The sequence below is a fragment of the Castor canadensis genome, chromosome 3 (genome assembly GCF_047511655.1).
Source record: "Castor canadensis chromosome 3, mCasCan1.hap1v2, whole genome shotgun sequence".
In the NCBI taxonomy this organism is placed as follows: domain Eukaryota; kingdom Metazoa; phylum Chordata; class Mammalia; order Rodentia; family Castoridae; genus Castor; species Castor canadensis.
In genome coordinates, this window is record NC_133388.1 from 9,469,229 (window position 1) to 9,481,601 (window position 12,373).

At 46.5% G+C, this 12,373-nt stretch overlaps 1 long non-coding RNA gene across 10 annotated transcripts in view; it reads right to left on the minus strand.

Annotated features, from left to right (window-relative positions):
* LOC109703414 (uncharacterized) overlaps positions 1-12,373 on the minus strand; it is a 33,439-nt gene that overhangs the window by 1,418 nt on the left and 19,648 nt on the right. Inside the window, exon 7 of one of the 10 annotated variants that reach the window (XR_012446027.1) lies at positions 1,309-12,216. The exons of 8 other annotated variants lie outside the window; for them this stretch is intronic. This is a non-coding gene — a long non-coding RNA (uncharacterized lncRNA). Of the gene's footprint in view, positions 1-1,308; positions 12,220-12,373 lie in introns of those variants that run through there. One more of the 10 variants, XR_012446029.1, reaches the window with a different exon arrangement.

Consider the following 12,373-nt stretch of genomic DNA (forward strand, 5'->3'; position numbering starts at 1 on the left):
ATTAGATACCTACTAGTGCAGGAAGCAGGGCTGTACAAAGGGCCAGAGCAGCACAGTCCCCAGCAAGGGGTTCAAGTGCAGTTTAGCCATGGACTCACTAGCCCCCACTTTCTCTCCTGTCTCCCTCCCCAGGGTTCCCAAGAGTCCTCCATCCCTGGGTCACACACAGGCCTGGCCCAAGACCCATCCATGAAAGGACCTACACACAGACTAAAATTCCCTTTGATTTGCCTGTCGGTCCTTATTGTGGACCCCTCTGGAGCACGGAAGGAAGGCCCCTGTGCTTCCAAGTTGTCCTGGTCAGGGGACAGACATGGTGCAGAAGCCAGAGGCTGTACTGCAAGGACCCTTCAACAAAGCCTGGGGCAGGTAAAGGTGGGAACCTGGGCTTCTGGTGGTAGGAATGGTTGGGCAAGGGTGTGGCAGGCAGAGTCACCAACAAAAGCTCAGACTCCTGACAGGAAGCCAGGTTGACAAGCCTAAGGACCATAAAGGTATCAGGGCCTAACCACTGAGCTTTGAAAGACAGAGGTAAAAGGAGGGAACAGGGATCCTCTGTGGATCCAAGACAGGTGTGGGGATGTAAGAGCAGATTACTGCTCCTTACTCCTCCCTGCATGCTCCTCCCTGCCTTGGAACTACTGTGCACATGGTGGGGATGTGCTAGGGTGGGCAGGGGTAAACCTGAGTATCCACAGGCCTCTTTGGTGGAGTCCAAAGAGCTGTTTACACAGGACTAATCAGCCCTGGCTCTGACACCCAGCTGTCCCTGCCTCTCAGTTTGCCTATCAGTAAAATAGGCTCACACTCCAAGAACAGCAGAAAAGTACATAAGATCCCCAAGCTTTGTGGGCAGCCAAGAATGATATGGAAGACTGACTTCCTCAGCCCCTGACCAGAAAAAGAAGGGTGTAAGGGGATCAGGGATGGGGGCCTTCCCTCTAAACGATGGGAGGCGTTTTATAGCCTCAAAAACTCCCCTCTATTCTTCTTTCTAAATTGCCCCCATTGTCCTGCCTTATCTTACTAACCCAGAAGGCAGGACAAGGGGGCAGTGAAGGGGTGCATGCACAAATGCCTGCAGGTACACATCACAACACCCAAAGCAGCGGCTCAACCAGCCTCAGTCTGCACACAATAAACAGCGGTCACAGTGGAAAGGCAGGGAGAGGGAAACCTGGGAAGTGGAAGAAGTCATCACTCGTCAACCAAATCAAATTTTACCCTGGGCCCCCACAGCCAAACACCCGTAGCCTGCTCCATCCATGTTTCACAGTCCCACTGACTGTTGGAAATACACTCTTAGCGTAAAGTCAATGCTGGCATTTTTATTCACAGCCCTTGACCATTCCCCAATGACATCAGTATACGTGTGCACCATTACAGTGGACCAGCCAGCCCTTAGCCCTCACAACAACCCTGTGAGGTAGGCTTTCTAACCGCAACACCTTAGAGAAAAGGAGACCAAGGCTCAGAGGAGCAAAGTGACTTGCCCCACACTGACGACAGTCAGTGACTTGAAGGTCTCCCAGATTCCAAAACCTGGGTGTGTTGGAACAGAAACATAGTCTCTCTCTAGACAGCTAAAGTCCCATTGCCTGACACCTAAATCAGAATCCTGGTTTGCAAACAACAGAGAGCCACTAAACACAATGTGACCATTGTTAACAGATTAATTCAGAGCAAAACAAAATCTCTCAGAGGTTAGAGCATCTGCCAAAAGCAATTGGTTACAATTTCTCTAGCCCATCCACTCAACCCACCATGGAAGGTGAGCCCCTGCCACTGGCCAGGCACTGTGTTAGGCACCAAGACTACAGGCATCAGAGCCCAAGTGCTATTGCTGGTGAGAGAGGACATCAGGAAGGGGACAATGGAGTGTCTTATCAGAGCTAATGCGAACCAAATATGCTACTGGGAAAGGACTTTTGAAGGGGACATAAGTAGGTGCCGCCCACAGGCCATACTCAGAGGCAGTACTCAGCCTCAGCGATTAGAAAGCAAGCCAGGTATTTCCCACCCTTCACAGAAGTGGGTGTGAATGTGTGCCCAAGGGTGAGAAGAGGGCCAGGGCATCGCTTAAGGAGACCCCAGTCCCTGGCTTGAAAGTTCCTGCCAAAATTACCCCTATCTAATCTTAAAATGTCACACAAATTGAGTATTGTACGCCACAATATTCCTTGCATATTCAGAAAGTCAATTTCCCATGAAGCTGACAGAGGGAGGCCATCACTCCCAGCCCTGGGTCCCCTGGCCCACCCCCAGGGACACACACACTACCCTTCTGGAATCACAGTCAAAAGTCCGGTTACACTGACCCTCACAACAGCCCTGCGAGGTGAGCACCATAGTCTCCCCCTCCCCTTCCCCCCATAAAACAGACTCAAACTCTTATGGGACATTTCAACCACACAATTTGTCCAGTTCCAGGGTCCTGGCTTAGCTCACTACAGCTCCTCCCCATGCAAGGAATAGAAGTCAGAATTCTAGGCAGAGCTCCCAGCCTTGTACCTCTTCTCACCCCACCCCCAAAAGCAGAAGACCGAAGGAAGGTCCCACTTGGCCTGGAACCTGCACAAATAATTAGAGCTACAATGAGGGTTTGCAACTTATTGCATGCCTCGCACGCCAGACTCTGCCAATGGATTGTTCTGCCTGGACCCCCACCTGGGGCATGATTCTTGTCATCTGCACGAGCAATCATCCCCTGCAATTTTCTCTAAATAGAGCTGAACATTAACTAAGCTCAAAAGGGGCTGAAATGGCTCTCAGGTTGCCTCAGTGTAAGATCAGAGCACCCTAATGCCTTGAAAATCTGCTCACAGCCAGCCGACCCCACTCTCCACGGGGCCTCTTAGAGGTATGGGCTGTGATTTCTCAGCACAGTTTGCTGATTCCTAATCAAGCTCGGTTTGTAAGGAACAAAGTCAGAGAGAGCAATCAAACTTGGAATGGAACTGGGATCTATGAGTTTGAGCTGAGTCAAGGATCTCGCCTTGTGCGGACACAAACATGGCCCCTTTACATGCCTTTTCTTTCAAAAGGCAGTCAGAATGAGTCCTTGTGAGCCAGCTCTAGTATAGCACTAGCTAATTTTTCAAAATGTTGACTGGAAGAGAATGAATGAAGGGATGAAGGAATGAACCGATGAGTCACAACCACTGCCGTCTGGTGGAAGAAGCTGCAAGGCTGAAGGCAAAGCTCATGGCAGGGACCATGCACCAGGCAGGGTGAGGCCTGAGGGGGCATCTCCAATTGTGGGTGGGAAGGCTCAGCCCCGGCCTGCTCTGGGACCCTGACCATGGATCACAGTCGCAGTGTAGGATGTGTGGAGAAGCACCATGGGGAAGAAGCCATGGGAGTGACCGTGGCAGATGAGATCCAGGTGGGATGTGCTCAGAGCAGTGACTGGAGGAGGAAGCTACAAAGAAGGGTGTTCGCTGCATGACCACAGCCCACAGCGCTACACAGCCTGCCCAGGATGAAAAAGGATTGCTTTGAGGAAGGAAAAGGCCAGAAGCACCAAAGTCAAGAAATGTAGGCCGAATGCATGGATGGATGGATGGCTAAAGTTATGCTGAAAATCACCGCAGGCCACCCAAGCTTCGATGCCAAGATAAACATGGGTGAGGCGTTCAAACACAGGCAGACACGCTCAGTGCTATAGTAGAGGGGTCTGTGGGAGGAATTGGCTCTCTACAGAAAGAGAAGAATGCTATGGAAAGTGAGAGCAAGGGCGAGCCCTCCTTGGGTAATATCCCTAAACAACTGTGACTGGCCTGTGCGTCCCGGCTAGCTTTGGGGTAAGGCATGAGGGACCATCCAAGAACAGCAGTGGGTCCATCAAATTCCAGATCATGGGATGGAATTGTCTGCATGAAGAAACATTCAGAGATTCTCCACCACTCCTGATTCGTAATGTCCCATTCAACATTGAAACCCTGAAGACCACCATTAAGGCAATGCATGCAAGCCAAGCTTGGGGACTCTGCTGACACTAAGAATCCAATTCCCATAAGAACCGGAAAAATGGAAGCCCCAGGATCTGGCCTCCTTGAAGATGAGTTGTGGGAGGTGACTGAATCAATGCAAAGTCACCACCCACCTGGACAGGTGCTAGGCATGGCTGTCTGGACTCCAGGGGAGTGAAAGAGGCACTCCTGATCCATGAGAGTTGCAGAGCGTAAGATACAAGTGTATAAACCATAAGGGTGCAAGTATACCTAGGGGATGCGACCTTAAATGTCCCCTAACTTGCCAATAGAAGGTGTCCCTGCCCCCGTTTCCCAGGGGTAAACACTCCTTGAATCTCTGTGACACTACCCTCTCTGAGTGGTTTGCCTGACCACCTCCATGGGTGTGTCCAGTGATGAAGGGACTCACTACACCCTAAGGATGTCATTGGCCAGTCTCTTCAGAAAGCCACGACCCAATGGACTTGGACAAATAGTTCACAAAAAAGATACAATTTGTTAACAAAAGAGGTGAAAATGTCCAAATTTCATTAGTAATCAGAGCAAGTTAAATAATGCAAATGCACTTGTTAACAGAAAAAAGTAAGCAGATACCTTAAAAAATGCCAATACATTACTAGACATTGTGTAATGCTGTAAGCCTTCTGCAATCACTCAACATCCATACAAAATCTCTAGACTTTCACTCAAGAATCTCTCACAGAAGATGCATTCATTCATTCACCAATCTCTCCAGCTCTCCTCTCGCAGATCAGCCAACCTCTCACCCACTAACTCACATCTACATCTACCCTTCCATCCATTCAATCTGCAAACATTTGTGTAGACTCTGTAACACGTCACACACTGGAGATACAAAGATTAATTCAGCAAGCATCTTGCCCTTGAGGGGCTCACAGTCTAGCAGGAGAAAGTGACAGGTAATGGAGCAATGATAATTGCTGGGTGTAAGAAAGAACTTCATAAGAATGAGAAACAGTGAATGTGGCAGGCTGCTACTTGTGACATAATTTGTAATATTAAAAAGAGATGATTTATGCATAACAATAGGATGATCGTTTGGCCTGTCATCAACGCCAATGAACAGAATCCAATACAAAGAGGTAAGGAAGACTGGGGAACAAAGAAAAGTGTTGGTGACAGAATGTTAATGCAACAGACAAGGTGCAAACAAAAGTATATGAGGCAAAAAAATGGCAAGTAGGTTTAAAAAAATGGATGCTCATAAAATGGTGTGCCTACAAGAATTGGAAGGGTGGAAAGCAAGATGGTGACATGTCGGGCTGAGTTGTGGGTAGTATCTCCTCCTGCTCTGGATCACATTCCATCAACACTTTTACAATAGCAACACCTGGGGCCTTGGCCCACCTATCCCAACAAGGGAGTTGAGAGTCACGGGGCGAGCCAAGGAGAGCAACCCTGGCGTGACCAGGGAAAAGATTTGTGTGTGGGTGCACACAAACAGCCATCAAAGGACAAAACTTTCCGTATTTGATAAAGTTGAAAGAAGGGAAGAAATACACATCTGATAGCCTTGACCAGGCAAGGGTGCCTAGATAGTGACTCAGGGAGCACATGCAGGTCACCCCCACCCCTGCCTCAACTCCGCCCCACCCAGCATTTGGGAACCTGCCCTGACTCTCAGAATCCCAGCGCTAGCAGTTGTTGGAATTCCAAATCCAGTTGAGAGCCCTGATATGCCCCTCAGCATTTGCAGGAAGACATAGAGATGTCATTCAACCCAAACCCACCAACCCTCCAGGACTTCAGTGAAGTCCGACTGGCCCAGTTCAACCCGTGGTGACCACTCAGAACAGCCCCTCGACAGCCCCTCAGGTGGACACTGGAGGAGGCTCTCCTAGAGGTCTGCTCACCTGTGGCCCACATTACCTGTCCTTCCCATCTCCCCACCAAGTGCTTGGCTGGGACCCCTTCTTCTCTCTTCCTACACCCCATGCTCTCAATGTTCAAAGCCTCTAGGATTGTCTAAACCCCAGCATGCAGGATCCTTCCAAAGACCTTCTGATCTTTCTACCCTGAGCCCCTCCCACCCCCGCCTCATCCCACAAGGACACTTGAGCTTGTCCGAAGAATCTTCAGGAACCAGGTCAGCAGGTGTCCCAGGGATGATAAGTGCTGAGGCAGGGCCTGGAGCCCCAGATTCTGAAAGAGGAGGTCAGCAGACCCCTGCGGCCCCAGCTCCACGTCAGGCCCACGTGGCCCTGCTCACGTGGCCCAGACACGTGGTGCTGGGGGCACAGAAGGTGGCTTCTGACACGTGAACTCCGTGTCTTCCACGTTCTGAGGCCGTTGCCATCCATCCAGAGCCTGCGCTGGAAGCATGGGAAGCACTCCGTTCTCCTTCCTCACCCTTCTTATCCATATTCTGTCTAAAAACCTAAGCCTTAGCCCGCGGCCCACAGCGATGCCTTGGTTCAGTCCTCCAGCGGCCCCACCCACACCAGCCTGGCCACGCCTTCTTCCTACCCTAGTCTACTTTCAACATAGCCCTCTTGTCCCAAACCATCTGCCCACCCCACTGACTTGATCTGCATGTGCTCCCTGGATCCTGCCAAGCTGGGCTCCTCTTGCTCCAGGCACTTGGTAAGAATCTGTTTTCTAATCCCCCAAATAGGAATTAAGAAGTGGAAGGGGGACTTTGGTCCTTGTTTTTACGGACAAAAACAGGCACACAACACACAACGGCACAAATATCCACTACAGAGAGAGGAAACTCAACAGAGGCAGTGACTCCTTGGGGAGGGGAACATCACTACAAACAACTCTCCAGGTCTCCTCACGCAGACCCCAAGGGTGAGTTGGGACAAAACACCTTCAACATGGTGCAAACACATTCTACTAAGTGTACAGAATACATTATAAAACAGTCGCAAAGACAGGCCTTGAAACGGGCTCTGGGGATGCCATGTCTGGAGGCCGGGACCCAGGACCATGTCTGAACTGGAGTATACCTGGCCCAGCCCTCTCAGTTGAGAAGGGCAGGCCCCCACCTGGACTCATGTCAGAGAGTTGCAAGAACAAGGTTCCTGGTGCTTTGCCCAGGGCTGCTGGGTCCCTAAGCTCCTGGGTCACCCTTCACAGGTGCTTCTGGCCACTCTTGCTTTCACCTGCTCCAGCCCCTGGATAGGACTAGGAGTCACACCCAGGATGGCACACAGTGGGCAGGGCACAAGCTACTCAAGGCCTCCCGCTCCTTAACCCTCGGTTGCCCCCAGGCAGGCTAAGCCCCCTCCCACAAGTGACCATGGCCCAGGGAGAGGCAAGACAGCCCACTGGGCTTAACACCCCTTGTTCATGCAACCTTCTGCAGGACCTGGACCTAAGCCTTCCTGCCCATCCAGGGCTTCAGATAGAGCACTGGCAGCAGGGACAAGCCTTTACCCCCAGAACCAACCCAAATAGGGAGCTGCTGCTACTCTCAAGTTCACAGGCAGGGGGTTACTGAGGATGAGAGAAAGTGAAATGGCCCACACAACAGGACATGGCAATGGCACCCCACAGCCATAGTGGACCTAAGCCAGCTCCTTCCTGCCAGGTACATTGCATGTAAGAAGCAGGTGACATGCCAGCAGCCAGCCCTCCCTGCAGCCACCTCATCCAACTGCTGGAAAACAAAACTAGACAAGAGGACCCTCCTCCCTTCTTCCTCTTTTCCTTTCCTTCTTTTCCTTCTAAATTCCTACCACCCTTTCTTCTATCCATCCAGCTAGCCAGCCATTCCTTCACTCAGAGTTGTCCTCTGTTTATGCACACCAACAGCACAGCTTTAAATGAATCATATCCCTTGGATCCTGCAAACTTCTCTTCACAAGCCCCGCTCATTTATTCATGGTATTTTTATCCCCTATTCCTCTCTTTTCTCTTTCCAAGTTTCATCCTTCTCCCTTCTTCTCACTCTTCTTTCCAATTTCTCATTTTTATAAACTTGGATGACAGCATTGGTTGAATCAGAACACAGACACACCTTTAACTTCCAGTCTACAAGCCCTACTTCTCATTCTTCATTCTTTCATTCACCTGCTCATTCAATCCTCTGTCCTTCCTCTTTATTTTGGAAATACTTTAACCTATTAGTCTCCTGTGCATGTAATTGTATTAGAAACCCCGCCCCCCATGCAAAACAAACATCACGGGCCCTTGTATTTATTTGCATCTGTAATCTTTCTTCCCTACATGCAGTCACCTTGCACTTTAAGTACTAATTCCTTTATTTATGAACCTCACCTGCATGTATTTCATTACAGTGCTGGAAGGTACAGCTTTGTTTGAGAGCCAGGATGTTCTTCTATTTTTCATTTATTCTTTGAAAGGTGTAATGTATTTATCTATTTAAGGAGTATGTATGCGAACTCATTATCATTCCTGTTCAGACAACCTCTCTTAATTATCCATTTATCACTTTGGTTGTTTGCTTCTTTCCATTTTTACTTCTTTTTTTTTTTTTAATTCTCTTCATTCTCTCTCCCCTTAAGAACCTGGGACTGGATTATCTCATCCATCATTAGGGTAAATGACAACTTCATTACTAATTCTAACAGACCTTTCTCTTACAGATCCACCTACATATTAGTTCCCTTTTATTGGCTTTTGTTTTCCCTCTCTCTTTCGTTTAGCTTCATTGCACCTTTCCTTCTCTCTTGGACTCTGAGGCTTTCTTTCTTTCATCTTTCCACTCTTCGGGACCTCAGGTGCCCAGAAAGAGATGAGCAGAACTCCCATGGGCAACTCCCTCCTGGCAGTTCCAGACATTTCCATTTCTAATTCAGTCATTCATGTATCCATTCATTCTTTCTGTCACTCTTTTATTTCAATATTTATTCTTTTATTTATGGACCTCAGGTGCACAGAATTGGATTAACCATACATAATCTGAGGTTCCTGGAGCCTCCTCAGCACTGGTCCACGTGGCTCTTTTGACTCGGTTTGGGATTTATTCAACTATCTCAGGAGCCCAGTTTTAAATTAACCATAATTCTTGCTGCCTCAGTTTTTTGTACTTGTATTGCCCTCTCTCTCACTTATTTAGGTATATCTTTACACATTCAATGTGTTTATTGCTTTTATCTATCTCGTCAGAATTTTCTATAGTCCCTCCTTTCTTGCTTTCTCTTTTTTGTATTCTTTTATTCTTACGAGGCTTGAGTGAAGAATTGAATTAATTAAAATCATCATTTCTCATTCATTCAGTCAGTCACTCAATTTATTGCTTCTTTTTGATACTGGCTTTTTATTGATGAATGTCAGTCAGCTGTTATTATTTACTGAATTTAACAAGTAATTTCTACTGGTTTTATTTGAATACATATGCAGGATATGTATGTATCCTGCATACATACATATGTATGTCCATTTTAATTTTTTCTACATCTTTCTTTTTCTCATTCTTTCAATTTTTTCAGCTCCTTTTCTTGTGTTCTTATGGATTTCATTCAGTCATTTACGTCTACCATTTTTTATTACAAGTTATAAACCTTGGGGCCACAATTTTGCTTATTTGTTTTGTAGTTCTGGGAATTAGATTCATGGCCTGGTATATGCTAGGCAAGCACTCCCCTCACTGAGCTGCACCCCAACCCAGGGCCACAATTTTGATTTAATGTGCCAGCCCCCTCTCACAGACAATCATTCCACTTAGTGTCTTTTCCACTTTTTTTTTTCACTTTCATTTGTCCCATCTTTTTGTTGCTATCACTCACCCTTTTCTTCCTTTGGGGATCAGGCCCCAGGTCAGGTGACCCTAAAATGCTGTGTAACACCCTCCTCATCAATAATGCAAATCTTTCTTTCTCATTCATTCATTCATGCATTTATGCATCCATTCATCTTTCTATTTAAATACTGGTTTCTACACTTGCAGAGGCAGGTGCACCTAATTGGATACATTACAATCTGCAGTTAACGGGCCTCCTCTCCTGGCCCACTGAAGTCCTCCCTGGCATGTTTATGCTTTGAACAGACTCTTGCTTGGGTGGGTCCTCGTCCATCTGAGAAGCACTGTGCTTGATTGGCACTGCCTTTTCTTCCTGTTCCTAGCAGGACCCTGCCTTATATCTGTATCCACCCTGTTTGTTAAAATATTACCTTTCTTCTTTTCTGGCTAATTTTTACATTTCTTTCCATTTTCTATTTTTCTCATTTATACTGTCTTTCATCCTTTGTGAAGCTTTATGAAGCCACCTCCTTGGTCTATGCATCTCTGTTTCATTCATTCATTCTTCATTCATTCATTCACTTATTCGCTTATTCATGCCATGCTTCTTTCCTTCTTTTTTTTTCTCATTTATTCATATGTTCTTTTTAGGAAATATTTAAGTGGAAGTAGGTGCTCAGATTTTGACTCCTAGCCTAACCCTACACTTTTAACCATTTAGTAGTTATTCCTTTTTTTTAACTGTTTGTTACAGCTTTTGACATCTCCTGTCTTTCTCACTTGCCTTTTCATTCTCATGGAGCTGGAATGCCCAGAGGAGGCAATGATACCAGGCCTCTCCCTTCACCTCCTCCTTTCTTTGCTTTTTTCCATATTCACTGGCTTGTCCATGTAGACACTTATTTTATTGATAGACTGTGTCTTTTGGAAGTGAACCAGCCGTAGTCTTGGGCCACCACCCCTAGCACTGTCTCCTTTCATCTTTATTTATTCACCCATTAACATATCTCTAGACTTAATATTGTTACTTTTTTCTTGTTTCTTGATTTTTATCCAGAATTTTTTTTTTCTCTTTCTCATTCCTTTTTTCTAACAAGTCTCAGGACTGGATGATTCAACTCCTCAAGCTACCCATGATGCAGCACCTTGGGGCATGCACTTCCCTTGTTCTCCTTCATCCAGCCATATATCACTGCTTTTTCCTCCTGCTTCTGAATTCCTTTCATTTTGGCATGTATTAATTTATGTGGAGACTCTGGGTGCCCAGACTTGGTTAACTTTTAGTTAAACTACACCCTCATCTCTGGCCCACTGGGTCCTCTTTGTTTTTTGTTTATTTTTCTAGGCCAAGAGCACAAAGTATTGGGATTAATCTTAATGCTTGGTTTACAGTAACCTGACATGGTCCTCTACTCATAGTTATGCATCCCTAATATTTTTAACTCTCTTCCTATATTTGTTGTTTTTTCTTCTTTTCCTCTTCCTTCTCCCTTTGATCACTTTTTCTGTCTTGCATCTTTTCATTTGAATGGGCTTCAAAATCTCAACATTGGTTTATGCATTTCACTTTCCATTCCTTCATTCATTCTTTCATTTGGGTTCTATCCTTTTGTTGACAAATCTCAAAGACCTATATTTAAATGATACATATTATTTGGTTCATGACGACCTGCTACCAGTTTGTGTGTGGTTCCTATGTACTTATTGATTCAATCTTATTGATTTATTTATTGACTGCCTATGCATCAAAGTGAATGAGTGATCAGTGTATACTCTCAGTCTGACTTATTTCTGTCACCTATTTATTTGCTTAATCATTTCTTCATGCTTCATCCATTCAATCATTTATTACACACAGTTATAATACCAATGAAACAATCTCCCAATAAGAAAACTAGAACATTCACATTTTTCTTGGCCCTTTCTGCTTCTTCCCAACCAAGTTCACCACCAAGGTATAAAAACGTGCAGCCTAGAAACACAAATACATGGCAGATGCACAGCAGAGAGAGAGACAGTTTACGTTCCTTTACTACCCAATTCTCCCAGGCTTACATCCTAGAAATTCTGGGGGCAGATCCAAGATTAGGGCTCCCACCCTCAGCCCCTTGCAGGGCAGGCACTTCCCACCACTTCCTGCCCCTCTGGACTCCGGTGAATGGCCATCCCCATAATGAGAAACCTGTTTCAAGACCCCAGAATACATAGAGACACACACATGGCACATAGTCTTCCCGGTGGGAAACGACGGACAGAGTTCATTTTTTAAATAGGTGGCTTTGTCTACAGCAATATAAAAATATTTTGGCCTTTCAAGGCAAATACAAAAGAAACTCCCCATTACCATCTCTGAGTGTCTCAGTCCCAAACAATAAAGAACTTGAAGAGGTTTAGCCGGAAACTTTGAAGACAGAAAACCTGCCCATTATGTTTTCCAGACATTTCGAGGGGGTGAGCACAGGTCATTGGAGCCCGAAGCCCATTTTAGAGGCTGGTCCCTTGGCCTGCGCTTTCTCCTCGGCCCTTTGAAGGACCCCCCAGCTCACAAGAGCACTTCCATCCTAGTCTGCCCTGCTGCACAAGAGCCAAAGGGAGACTCAATCATGAAAGAGCCATTCATTTACAAGAGTGAAAAAGAAGAAATTCTTTTGGGGTCCCACACTTGAAGCTGCCTATAGAATTCTTTTGCCACAGAGACAACACAAGGAGGCTGAGGGCTCCCATCTTC